The sequence below is a fragment of the Vombatus ursinus genome, unplaced genomic scaffold (genome assembly GCF_900497805.2).
Source record: "Vombatus ursinus unplaced genomic scaffold, bare-nosed wombat genome assembly UNPS02014812.1, whole genome shotgun sequence".
Taxonomy (NCBI): Eukaryota; Metazoa; Chordata; class Mammalia; order Diprotodontia; family Vombatidae; genus Vombatus; species Vombatus ursinus.
In genome coordinates this window covers 25,189,648-25,202,678 of record NW_020954590.1, presented here as the reverse complement: position 1 = coordinate 25,202,678, position 13,031 = coordinate 25,189,648, and positions in this window count along the sequence as shown.

The following is a 13,031-nucleotide window of genomic DNA, read 5'->3' as shown; positions in this document are numbered from 1 at the left end:
ATAGATAGATAGATAGATAGATAGATAGATAGATAGATAGATAGATAGATAGATAGATAGTATAAAGGAGGGGTGAGGTCTGTGGCCTCAAGTTCACATGTGGCCTTCTAGGTCATTGAGTGTGGCCTTTTGACTGAGTCCAAGTTTTACAAAACAAATCCTTTTCTTAAGGGAATTTGTTCTGTGAAGTTTGGATTCAGTCAAAGGGCTACATTTCAGGGCCTAGAGGGCACATGTGGCCTCAAGGTTGCAGGTTCCCCATCCCTGGTAGGGGTCTTTTTTTTTTTAGTTTTTGTTGTTGTTGTTGTTGTTTTATTTTGGTTTTTTTTCCCTTTTCTTCTTGAACTTACAATTTTTGACTTTTGATCATGATAAAACCATTATTTCTGATTAGTGCTTCACAAACTTCTGAAAAATACATAAATTGAAAGGCTCTGAAATCCTCTTAAGTTAGGTCTCATGATTTAATTAAGTGCATCACATTGTTCTGCAAACACAAATGGAGATTTTATCTATGATAACAACCATTCACAGATCAATTCTATCCACTTCTGTTATTGTATTATATTCATTGAGTCCAGAGGAGTTAGTGTGAGGATTTGCTTCCAATGTGTCAAACCACCTAGCATACTGGTCATGAACCATCTGTACTCTTAAGCCTGGGATTTCATTTGACTAAATCATAAGTTCTTAATGTAACTTTTCAATGGCAAAAGGTTACTATTCTTTTTGTATTCAATATCTTTATGAAGACATTTTTTTTCCATTCTAGTGCCATAGACAACAAGGATGGAACAAGCCTTTGACAATATGATAGAAAAGGCTGAAATAATAGCAATAACAGCAACCACAAAAGAAAGAAATAAACTAGCATCAACTGAAACTGTTGTGTGTTTGATTTCCATAATGTGTTTCATCTGAATTACCTGTATCACGTGTACAGGGCCGTGACCCTCTTAATATTACAGCCATACCTACTCTATTAATCACTTTGGTCTCCAGAATACTCTTAGATATTTAGAATGTTTCTCTTCCTCTAGTGCCATTAGTCCAATCCTTTACTGGTTTCGTCTCCATTTGTTAGAGACGTTGGATTGGCATACTAGTTGTGTTTAACCACTTAACAGAAGTTAGTTTTGCAAAGGGACATTTATTTCAAAGACATAGCAGTAACATGATACAAGCATTTTTGTTAGTACCCTGAAAGCACTCTCTCCCCTAGACCACCTTAATATATAAGGAAGGAGGCTCAAAACTTAGACCATTTCTTTCACAGCATTATTCTCACCACATTTATAGCTAAAGGAGCCATCATTGCTTGATAAATCCTCTTTTCAACTTTTACTGGCTTGGGTCCTGAAGATCATTACCAAAGATTGCTTCTTGCTCTTCAAACATAGAACATGTCCTGTATGCAATACTCAACATATAATCCATGCTCTGAAATACCAACACAATAGAACACCCTCATTATGAGTTTTTAACTTACTATATTGGGAGGATCCTTTCCTTTAACCTATGAATGAAAATGAATACATTGATGTGGTATTCCTGAACATGATGTAGGTTGCAAACTATCCATGATTGCTAGACTTGTACAACTCTCTTCTAAGTCCTTCAATAGGTGTGCAACACTGAAATCTCTCTTTACAGGACACTTGACACATTTTCTCTTATTGTCATGAGCACACAGGTGATGTTTATTCTTCAATGTTACTATATAACTAGCCCATAATTTTTAGTCATATCTTTAGGAAGACTCATTTATTTTCCCATTCTAATACCATTGACACCAAGGATGGAATAAGCCTTTGGAAATATGATAGAAAAGTCTGAAATAATAGCAATAACAGCAACAACAAAAGAAAAAAATGATAACTTTTTTTAAAACTACTTCTCAGATGAAATTTTTTTGTTACTTGCAGAGGCTGCTTGTGATCATTATGAGTGAACTCTCTGACATCGTTGTACTCAATATCAAATCTTGGGTGACAGAAGTGTCTTATGATTCACAGCCTAACAACAGTGTGAAAATACTGTTAAAAACACAGGAATTTGTTTTAGGGAGGAACTCAGGGTAATTAAAACAAATGTGCAAGATCCCAAAGGCAATCTAGACTTCTTTTCTCCTCTTAATCAATTCTGGACCCCATATAAAATATGCAGCATGTTTCCAAGATATCATGTATAAAAACCTATTTGATATCTAGCTGCCTTCATATCATAATCTAGTCAATAAGTATTCTTCACTATTCATTTCTTCCTTTGTGTATAGTTGGACCAAACTCTTTTAAGTTGATATGAATATCATCCAGGAGACTTTGCAATGTTTTGCAATGTAACATTAAACACAATGCAGGACAGAAATATCTGTAGAGCAATACTATAAATAAGGAATTTCTCTTCAACAAGATGGTATGCTAGATGTCCTTCCTGACAATTGTAAAAAAAAAAAAAAAAAGATGTGTGGCAAGCATATATCTTTTTATGTGTCCCTTCTTGTAAAGTTTTTTTCTGTTATATGTTTCAAAGACTCATATGACACTCTTTTGAGGAGAGCTGTAAATAACATGAAAACCTTTAAAATAGTTTTTTTTTAATTATTTTAGGCCAATGAACAGTGAGATCTTAAGTTTCCTCTTTTCAGTAATTCATGATGATAAAGTTGTGCTCTACTATGTGATGTAACTTGCGGCACCTGTTCCATTCTCTTCTCATATACTCATCAACAATATCCTTGAAATGTACATAGTAACTGAAGCCTTACATAAAGAAGTATTGGAATCTTCTATTGCTTCAAATATCTTGAGAATCAATGCTTCAAAATCCTCACATTTGGAACATCTTCAGTGTGGATTTCCTCAGTGTACATTTAGTCTACTACAGCTGATTTTCCCATATTTGTTCTCTATAGTGCCATTTCCATTTGTTTTATAAACACCTTTAGGACAGTTATGTTAGATTCAAAAGATAGGGATCCCATTGTAATTAATGTTGACAATATATATATATTTTTTAACATCAACAACCTTATAAGTCATTTTCCATTTTCTGCTAGACATCTTCCTTCTAATTCATCCTTAGTATATATACTAAGCCATACATATTAGAATATTCACACAGAAATGCACATAGGATTTATGATTTTTAAGTGCAGGGAACCCTTCCACCAAGGTAAATCATGAGAGGTACATAGAAGTTAAGTGAGTTGACCAGTATCACAAAGCTAGTAAATATTATTCAATAATTAACTGAAATTTTCATTATTCCCACTACTGTACTCTTTCCACTATACTATACTCCCTTCTACTATTATATTTGCTTTATGAAATATAAGCAAAAACAACTTTTACAGATAATTAAAACAAAATAGAAGGCTCAGATTCTTAAAATCTAGCCACTGCTCAGATTCTTATAATCTAACCACTGCTTACCCATGTTCAGACTCCTTAAGAGTCTGTCCAATATGATGGATGTTCTAATAAAACTTGTCTTTGGCTGAAAGAAGGCTTGGGTCAAATTCTTTTGGGCAGGACCTGCATGTTGTGATTTTGGGGCCCCAGCACCTCTGAACCCCTAAACAGCATCATTTTGATGGCCCATATGGAGAAACTGGCTAACCTCAAGTTCTTCTCCAGCCAAGACTGGAAGGTATGTAAGCCTCCTCTCCCTCCCTTTCTTGCTCTGCAGTTGGGGTCGCTCTCCAAGCACCAAGACTTGGAGGTGCTTTTCTGGCAGACAGTTACGAGTCTGTCTTGCACTTAGCCTGATACTCTCAGGCTCTCGGTCCACTGGGTTGGTCCAAGGTCATGGACCTGGGTACACCTTCCACAGCATAAAGGACAAGGATGGATGCCCTATCTGGAAGTGTATCTGTGAATTCCCTCGGTGCTAGGGAATTGGGAAAAACTGCAGTTGCTTTTTGGTTCCCTGAGGTTTACTTACTCCCTTTCCTCTACGCCCCTGAATTCTCCTTCATGGAGGTTACAGGGAAAGTTAGAACAGCTAAAAATATCTTGGCAGATTCTGGAGGTTTTGTGGTTGATTTTTAAGGAGTTTAGAACTCCTTACAACCCTGGTCACTCTTTTCTCCCACTGTCTTTGCTTGAGTACTTTTGATTTTGCCCTCCCCCACCTGGGAATGGAAGGAGGAGGGAGGGGCAGCAGCTACAGCATAGTCCCCATTGGCAATGGGCTTGAGCCCTATGGTAACCTTTGCCTGGAAGCATCACCCAGGTTCAGCACATCCTGCTCAAGGTAATGAAGCTAGCCTCCGAACTTGGGTAAGCATGCTCTTTTAAATTTGTAGTTTTAACTGTTAATGATGAGATGTTGATTCTCTGTGTAAAGTCATTTGGAAGTGCATTTAACAAAACTGAAGTCACCTGATTGGTAATGGATTTGTTTCCAGTTTCAAATTGGTGAACTTAACTTTCTGTATCAGTTATGTCAAGTAACTTTTCATAATTTGGTTAACGCTGAAATAATTTAGCTATTGTTGGTTATTGTTTTAATGTGTAAACTAGCCAAAAAGTTTGCTTGGGTTATGTATGGCTTGCTGAAAATTTGCAAGTGTATAGAAATCTCTAATGATTAGTTTTTTACACTAGGATAAATTTAAGTTTTGAGATGTAAATCCTGGAAAAGTTTTTCCTAAGCTGTGATTAGTAAAACTTGCTGTTTGAGGTAAAAGCTCATAGGATTTTATTTTGAGTTGTCTGATGGGTCATAATCCATGGATAATCAATAATCCACCACCTGAGAGAAATGCCACAAGCTATTCAGAGAAGGTGATACTGGTGGGAAGTCAGCATTGGGAAAAGCTGAGAGGACAATTTTAGCCTCAGTCTAAGATGGGATCCTCCTGGCTCAGTTTCCCCATTATGTTCCTTTGAAAGGGAATGTTACCCCACCTGGCTATTCCTGAGTCTAGCTATGAGGTGGATTTGATACTTCATGTTTGGAAAACTGAATTATCTAAATCCAAATAGAGCTAAGGATGTTTTATTCTCTCATTTGGGCCCTAAATTTAGTCCCTGTTTTATATCTGGGCTCTGCAGTCTTTTCTGTCACATTTGTGTCTTCCAGACTACAGGCCATTCACCTACCCCTGGGCTCGGTTCCAGTCAACCTCCTCTTTGGGACTCCCTTGAGGCAGGGACAGCTCTACACCCTTTGCCAGCAGGAAGCTGTTTCAGAAGCTGAGACCTTCGCCCCTTACCCCAAAAGAATTTGGGTTCCTGTTTGTTTGAGAGGGGAATGATGGGGTTGGAATCTGGGCCCCAGAAAAGAAAAACCCTGGACTTTCCCACATGGCCAAATCTCTGGTATTCCCCTGAGGCTACAATCCCATCACCTGGTCTTCATTGTGGCTACACCCAATCTCCCCTCCATTGTCTTGCCTCCCTATGGTCCCAGACCACTTCCCACCTTTGGTCCCACCTAGGCTCCATTTCCCACCCTTGGGAATTCTATTACCTCATGGACTACTTGGCTACTCTCCCACAGTCTTTCTGTATATAAGGTCCATCTTGTCTCTATTAAGATGCTCAGATTCCTAAAATCTAGCCACTGCTCAGATTCTTATAATCTAGCCACTGCTTACCCATGTTCAGACTCCTTAAGAGTCTGCCCAATATGATGAATGTTCAAATAAAACTTGTCTTTGGCTGAAAAAAAAATGGAAGCAAGTGTGATTACATGACAAAATAGCTATTGTGTCCTTCAAAAAGTTACTTTAAAAACACTGAGTGATTTAATGTTTATAATTCTACAAATATTCAGTAATCACCTATAATGAACTAGACACAACAGATACAAATAGTCCCCTGCTTTCAAGACAAAAGATGGAATTCTGAGTTCACAGTACAATGAATAGACCAGTTTGTAGGACAATAGAGAGGGATTTTGTGTTCAAATTCTGCTATTTTCTGTATCTTTGGAGTTTAATATTGCTTTGAGTTGACAGCTCACCTAGATCGTTATGCTATATGTGAGAATGCAAATGTAATCTCCAAGCTAGCATTGTTCATTTTATTTTAATTCCCCCTGTATAATTCAGAGTTGTGCTGCTCTGTGCCTATCAGAATTCTTTAAGAATTTTGAAAAGAACCTGTTTTGCTTACTTACCTGACTAAACTAACCATTTTATAGTGGTATTTTTGTTGCTAGACAACACAGCCTGGTTTCTCAGCCTGGTTCTTCCCTTCCAAGACCACAGGGAACAATAATATTTCCTCCAGAGGTACATAGATAAGACACCTTCTACAGGGGAAGGTGAAACTAATTATTACAGCAGCCTACCTCAGACACACAGGTCAGAGAACTGTGCTGAAGATCTTTAAAGATTTGTTTTTTATTTGGAACCACTTTATGCTCATAATAACAAACACCTCAAAGATCCCAGGTTTGTACAAACATATAAGCAAAAAAAACCCCCCAAAACTACCAAATAATCAGTTTTCTTCTGTAATTTTTCTTTAACCACATTTTGAATGCAAATGGGATAATGTACTGTTTCTCCCTGAGAAGTAAGATCCCACACTGTGTAGTTATGAGGTAAGGCAAGCCTTGAGGATACTCCACATCTCATATTTGTCACTAGAACATTTTGTTTTGTATTTTTCTATGGAAAAACAAATGAATGTTTTCCTTTTCCATAGCCATGACCCTTTGGCACTACTGTGGTAGGCTGCCTTCTTACCATTTGTGAATGAGTTCAGAATTCCATTAGAGTAGATGGAGCATGTTTATGAAGACACATCATTTTCCCATTGAACATATGCTCAACTTGTGTGAATTCCATTTTTCTCTCTGCAGAAGCTGTATTAACTGTGCAAATCCATGTCATGAACACCGCCCTAACTGTCTGCATTTTATTAATATGTGATTAAGTAAATGTTGACTAAGCTGGGGCTCAGACTAAAAGATTTTCAATGAAATAATAAAGAAATCAAATGTAGCTTGTCTGACAGAACTAAACTAAACAAATTCAGTCTTTCACAGACCAATATATAATATTTTGAGAGACAATTGCCGCATAATGGTATAAGGCCTACTTCCTAGTTATATTGCTGGTTGAAATTGCCCGAGATATACTCAGTATTCAAGGAATTTCCTGTGACACGAACATGACTGGAGAAATAATTTTCAACATTAAATTTGGTGAACTTCTTGAACTTTGTTAATATTTTTTGCAGCGTTCAATTCATTTTTATTAAATTGCACAGCTCTGGCAGCAGAATGGAGACCAAAGATTGAAAGCCTGGATAGGTCAAAGGAAAAGTTAGCCTGCAATAGCAAGCCTGTTAAAACACTAGCAAGAAAATTAGGCAGGAAAAACAGTTTAAAAAAGTATTGTGAGTATCTTTGATCAGCTGGTTGAAGAGAAGTAATATGACAAACAGGAAATTACAAAGAATAACTATTTTGACTGTAGTGGAAATAGAGACTTAGGTAGCTGCAGTTCAAACTAGATGCAACATATTTTCCTAGAATTTAAAGGAAAAGTATCCAGATGTCTAAACATTCTACTCAATGCGGCTTTTATTTAGAGTTTGGCAAGCCTTCAGAACACTAGTAGACACATTTAGCTGGAAGACTTTTTCCAGCATATTTACATAATTTCATACATATTTTATGCTTCTGCATTGCATCTTTTAGCAATGATCATATTTAATTTTAGGATTCTCTGAAAATGTTATATTTGTACAAATTATCTCATTGCTTCTCATAGAAATGCTTTACTTATAAAGTCAACATTAAAATCTGTGAACAACCATTGCAAACAGTAGCCAGAGTAAACTCACATAATGACATTATTAAACCCTCAATTAAATGTCTCAGACCAATTGCACTGCACTGTTCTCATACTGGAAAAATCAACTGAAATACTTATGGAATACTAGCTCTAACTTGTACACAACCACCAACTAAATATTTTTATTCAGATTTAATACTTAACATTTTAAAACATATTTAGAGATTTAAAAATGTGAATAGCTAGCTTTGTAATAATAGTATTATGACACTTCCCTCTTAGAAGTATATAAAACAGAAAATTAAATGCTCAAATAATTTTAATTATCAAAACTAACGAATAATTAGAAAAATGTTCTCAAATTTCAATAAACTGGCAAAAAAAGTCTCCCTTCCCTTCCTTTCCCTTTCTACTTTGCACAGGATTGTTATATTCCATATGAGGAAATAAAAAGTAAGTCAAAGATGTGAATTTTATTTTAGAGAACTTAGAACCTACCAAGGGAGAACTATTTAGGGAGAACAAAGCAAAGGAATGATCAGAGCCTTGAGACCTTAGTCAGAGAAAAGGCTTCTGGGCTATAAGCTTTGCTCTAGAACATGAAGGAAATGATGAATTTAGTCAGGTTGGAGGTAGAGTTATGATAAAGATTAGAAACCTGGAAGATCTTCAAGGGAAGGGAAAATACTTTTGTTAAAGTCATTTTAATGGAACAAGAGTAGAGAGCCAGGCATTGAGTGATTAAAGGGTCAAGGGAGAAAAGAAGTCAAAAACAAAGGATTTAGAGAAAAAATAGTACTACGTCTACTTCTTCCATGGTATTTTAAAGTGAACATTGGGGGATGGGGTGCTTTCAGGAAAGATTGTCTAACCTGTGGAGTGCACAACACTCACCACCTCCATCAATTACTCCACTTTATAAAGGTACCTCTGAAATTTTGGCAGGATTTTCAAAGAATGTGAGTCTTATAAATACCTCGGTGCCTAGAACACTGTTAGAGGCAATACAATGCAACTGATGTTTGTTGAATGAATGAATATACACAGGTATTTTTTTAAAAGCACACAAAATTACCAGAAGACATGGAATTATTATCCCAACTTTGCTAAACATCCAGTATCCCACTCATCAAAATCACTTAAAACTTTAATGTTACCTAATTTAGAAACCAAAGATGTTTTTTATGCTATTTTGAATGACATTTGAGTGAGTTTTCTGTATTTTGATGAACTACTGTAACTGAAAGCACGGGTTGGAGTTGTGGAAAAATACTTGCTGATGATGATCAAAGAAATGGCAAATTCTTTTCACTGCAAAGGCCATGTAAAGTAAGTCTTGTCTTGAGAGTTATTGCCTGTTATTTTTCACTAAGTAAAGACAGTGTAAACTTTCCAAGGTACAGAAGTGTCAGAGACTGAACTGTATAATGTTAAGCTATTATATTGCTTTAATATCAATAGAAAAATAGTTTCTTTAAAGGAAGCCACAGTTTTATGGCAAAAATATTAAAAATCATACTATGTTCTTTCTGAGAAACACTTAGACTTTGTGTCAGTAAGTTCATTTTCCTAAGACTCTTTTCTATTTCCCCCTTAGCTTCTCTTTTGGATAGTTTTACACTGCCCTTATTTGATTCTTCCTCTTTCCATACTTCATTTTCTAAAATATGGATAAAGTAGGGAGAAACTCAGAAAATTACATTTTCTTCAAAGTATATCACTGATCTATTATGTGACCTTGGAAGATCATTTGAGTCCCAGTTTTCCTATCACTAAAATGGTTACCAAATATTTAGAAAACATTGTGACTCTGACTATTGTTAAATAATGAGTGAACATAATATTGAAGTGAGTTATTTTTCCCTGACTTCTCTAAATATCATTAATTTTATCTTTGCACAGAAGATTTCCACAGCAGGGAATTTCATTACACAAATTTGGTATTTTTCCTTTTGTGATTGTGTAACACTGATAATAACTTTCAATGATAATATCGCAATTTTATACAAGTTTACAAGAATAAGATCTACTCCACAATGTACAAATTAAATGATGTGAATCAGAAGTGTCCCAAGAAGCACAATTTGTCAATAGTTACCTTAAATTGTTTCAAAATTCTATTAATCACAGAAGAGAAAAATGCAACAACTCTAAGGTATCACTATACATCCATTCAATTAGTAAAAACAATTTAAAATAACAAAATTCAGTGTTAGTGGGACAATGGATGAACAAGTACACTGTTAAACTATTAATTAAGCTATGAAGTGGTGAGGTCAAACATTAATCATTAAAAATGGATAACACCACTGGTCTCATTACTAAGACTGTGGCCTAAGGTTACATTTTTTTAAAGGTATCCACAAAAAGAAATTCATAGTAGCCTTATCTCTAATAGCAAAACTGAAACAATCTAAACCCTTAGGGACAGCTGAATAAATGATTCATATGAAGAAATGGTAACATATTTACTTTATAAAAATGACAAAAACAAACAATAATTAAGAAAAATAAAATTAAGAAAACCAAATCAGAATAAAAGATACACTCTGTAATTATAAAAGATTGAATAATAACAAAAATAGTGGAATTGCAAACAACTTCCTTTGACTTCAGACCCAGTGTTCTTTTCAAACTATGTTATTATTATTTGAATAGAAGCATTGCAATAAATCTAAATAGGGCCTCCCTTATAACTCTTATTCACTGACTCTATAAACTTAAATGTAAATTACTTTCTTTCCAACAAAAATAAGTAACTTAAACCATGTCCATATAGCTTGTGTTTCTTAACAGAACGTTAGGCTAGTTAGCAAGAAAAACTAGGTTCAAATACTACTTCTAAAACTTAGTGCCTTTTTAAGCCTAGGTAAGTCACTGAACCTCAGTTTCCTTTACTGTAAAATGGAGATGGTCATACCTGTATTATCTACATGAAAGTACTATTGTGAGGTTCAAATAAGGTGACAAGCGTAAATATCATTACGAACCTTAAATCCATATATTAAATAGATCATCATCAACAAAACTGTTACTTGGTTCTTATCTTTTTTTATGACATTCATGCAGGAATAGTTTGAGGAAAAATCATCATGTCATATTTTTTCTATCTAATGTTCAAGATACTGTTGTACAAATGAATGCCTTTTTATATTTGTGATGTCAGTTCATCTTCTTTGCACTCAGTGAAAGCATCTATGGACAACTGTAAGTCCAGAAGGCAACAAGCAAGTTGACAATCAATCATTAACCCCTTCATATGTGCCAAGCTTTATGCTAAGAATTGGGGATGCAATTACAAGCAAAAAGAAAAGCAGCCCCTTTCCTCAAGGTGGTTGCTTTCTAGTAGAGGAAGAGAAGACATAAAAGGAAGTTAGAAGCAGAGACAAGGGGTGAATTAAGCATAGATGGCCTAGACCAGCCTTCAAAATGGAAGTCCTGGGAAGAACTCAACTATGGGAAAAAAGGGACTGGAAAAGCAATGGGATTGTTCAAGGTGAGATGGGCCAAGGCATTAAGGGAAATTCCAGCAGCAGTTAGAGTATAATGTGTATGTCATCCTGTTCCCACATTGTTTTGTTTCCTAAAATCTTATAGTATTTTTTTAAGCTTTTCATTTTATGTAGTTTGAAGATGATGATTATTTCATATGTTAATTTCTAGGAAAAAATGAGCTTTTTCAATTGTTAGTGATCAATGTTGCATCCAGTCACTTGTGGCAAAAATTCTATCTAAGTAACATGTAAGTTCCAGTTACATACATACATACATACATACATATATATATATGTATATATATATGTATATATATATGCTGAATTCTCAGGAATATCTTAGAAATTACATCTTTTAGTATTGCAATCTATCATGTTAGTTTCTAAAGGATAGAGAACTTTTGATGTATAATGACACTCAGTTGATCACATCTTTTTAAGTATTTTGAAGATGTCAAATTTTTTTTTCAATTGGTCATTAGGTGTTGCAGTTTCAAACATTTAATTGTATGATAATCTTAGACAAATTAGTCCCAGATTCTTAATTACAAAACTTTTCTACAATTTCTGGTTACAACGATGGGATCCTAAATCGCTATCATGAATCCCTCCCTTTTTAAAAGTAAATTGTTCATGACTCATCATTTTGTTTAATACTTCTATCAGCATATAGCAGGTAGAATTCATTTGTATGTTGGTTCTCAGGTATCTTTTTGTTCTGCTCTTAGACTTTAGTAGTTTCATAGGTTCATTCTGTAGAGGAAACAATTTTTGTTAAATTTGACAGATCCAAGGAGTATAAATAGGTATTACCAGTAACCATTTCATCTTATTGTAGTAGTAGGAGGAGGATGAAAAGGAGGAAGAGGAGTAGCAGTAGTAGGAGTAGTAAATAATATTCATATGGCACTTTAAGGTTTGCAGAAAGGTTTACCCCTGTTATCTCACTTGATCTGAAAAAATGATTATTTTCTTATTTAATAACAGTTTTATATACAGGCACCAGAGATTCTCTTTTGATTATTAATAATCAATTATTAGTAGGGTAGTTTTTAATAAGGTTTTTTCTCTTTTAATTTCCTCATTCAAAACCCAGTGCTTGTGAAGGACAGGGCTGACATTCTCCTCAATCTTGGGCTGACCCCAACTCAACTGGGAGAGTTTATTTCTGATTAAAGGGTAAAGGGAATCTAATCTAGATGAATTCTGCCCCCTCCTTTTTTTAATTAAGTAGACTAGGTGGAGATGGAGAGAACAGGGGCCCTGAGGAACAGTATTTATTTTAGTAGGAAGAGGTCAGGGCCTCTTCCAGGTTAGGGATGAGAGTGCAGGCCAGGAGAACAATGACCATACTACTCCCTTGGTCACAACACAATGTAAGGACCAAAACTTCCAAACCCTCAGAACTAAGTATTGTTAAAGGAGACAGGATTATGACCAACAATCATGTACCCAGCAACAGTAAGTATAATCCTTCAGGGCAAAAAAATGAACATTCATTGAAATAGAGGACTTTTAAGCATTCTTGATGAAAAGACCAGAGTTGAATTGAAAATTTGACTTTCAAATACTAGACACAAATGAAACATGAAAAGGTAAACAGGAGAGAGAAATCATAAGAGACTAATTAAGGTTGAAGTGTTTACATTCCTGCATGGAAAGATGATATTTGTAACTCATGAGACCTTTGTCAGTATTAGGGTAGTTGGAGGGTAAAAAATTATATGTATGTAGATAGATAGATAGATAGATAGATAGATAGATAGATAGATAGATAG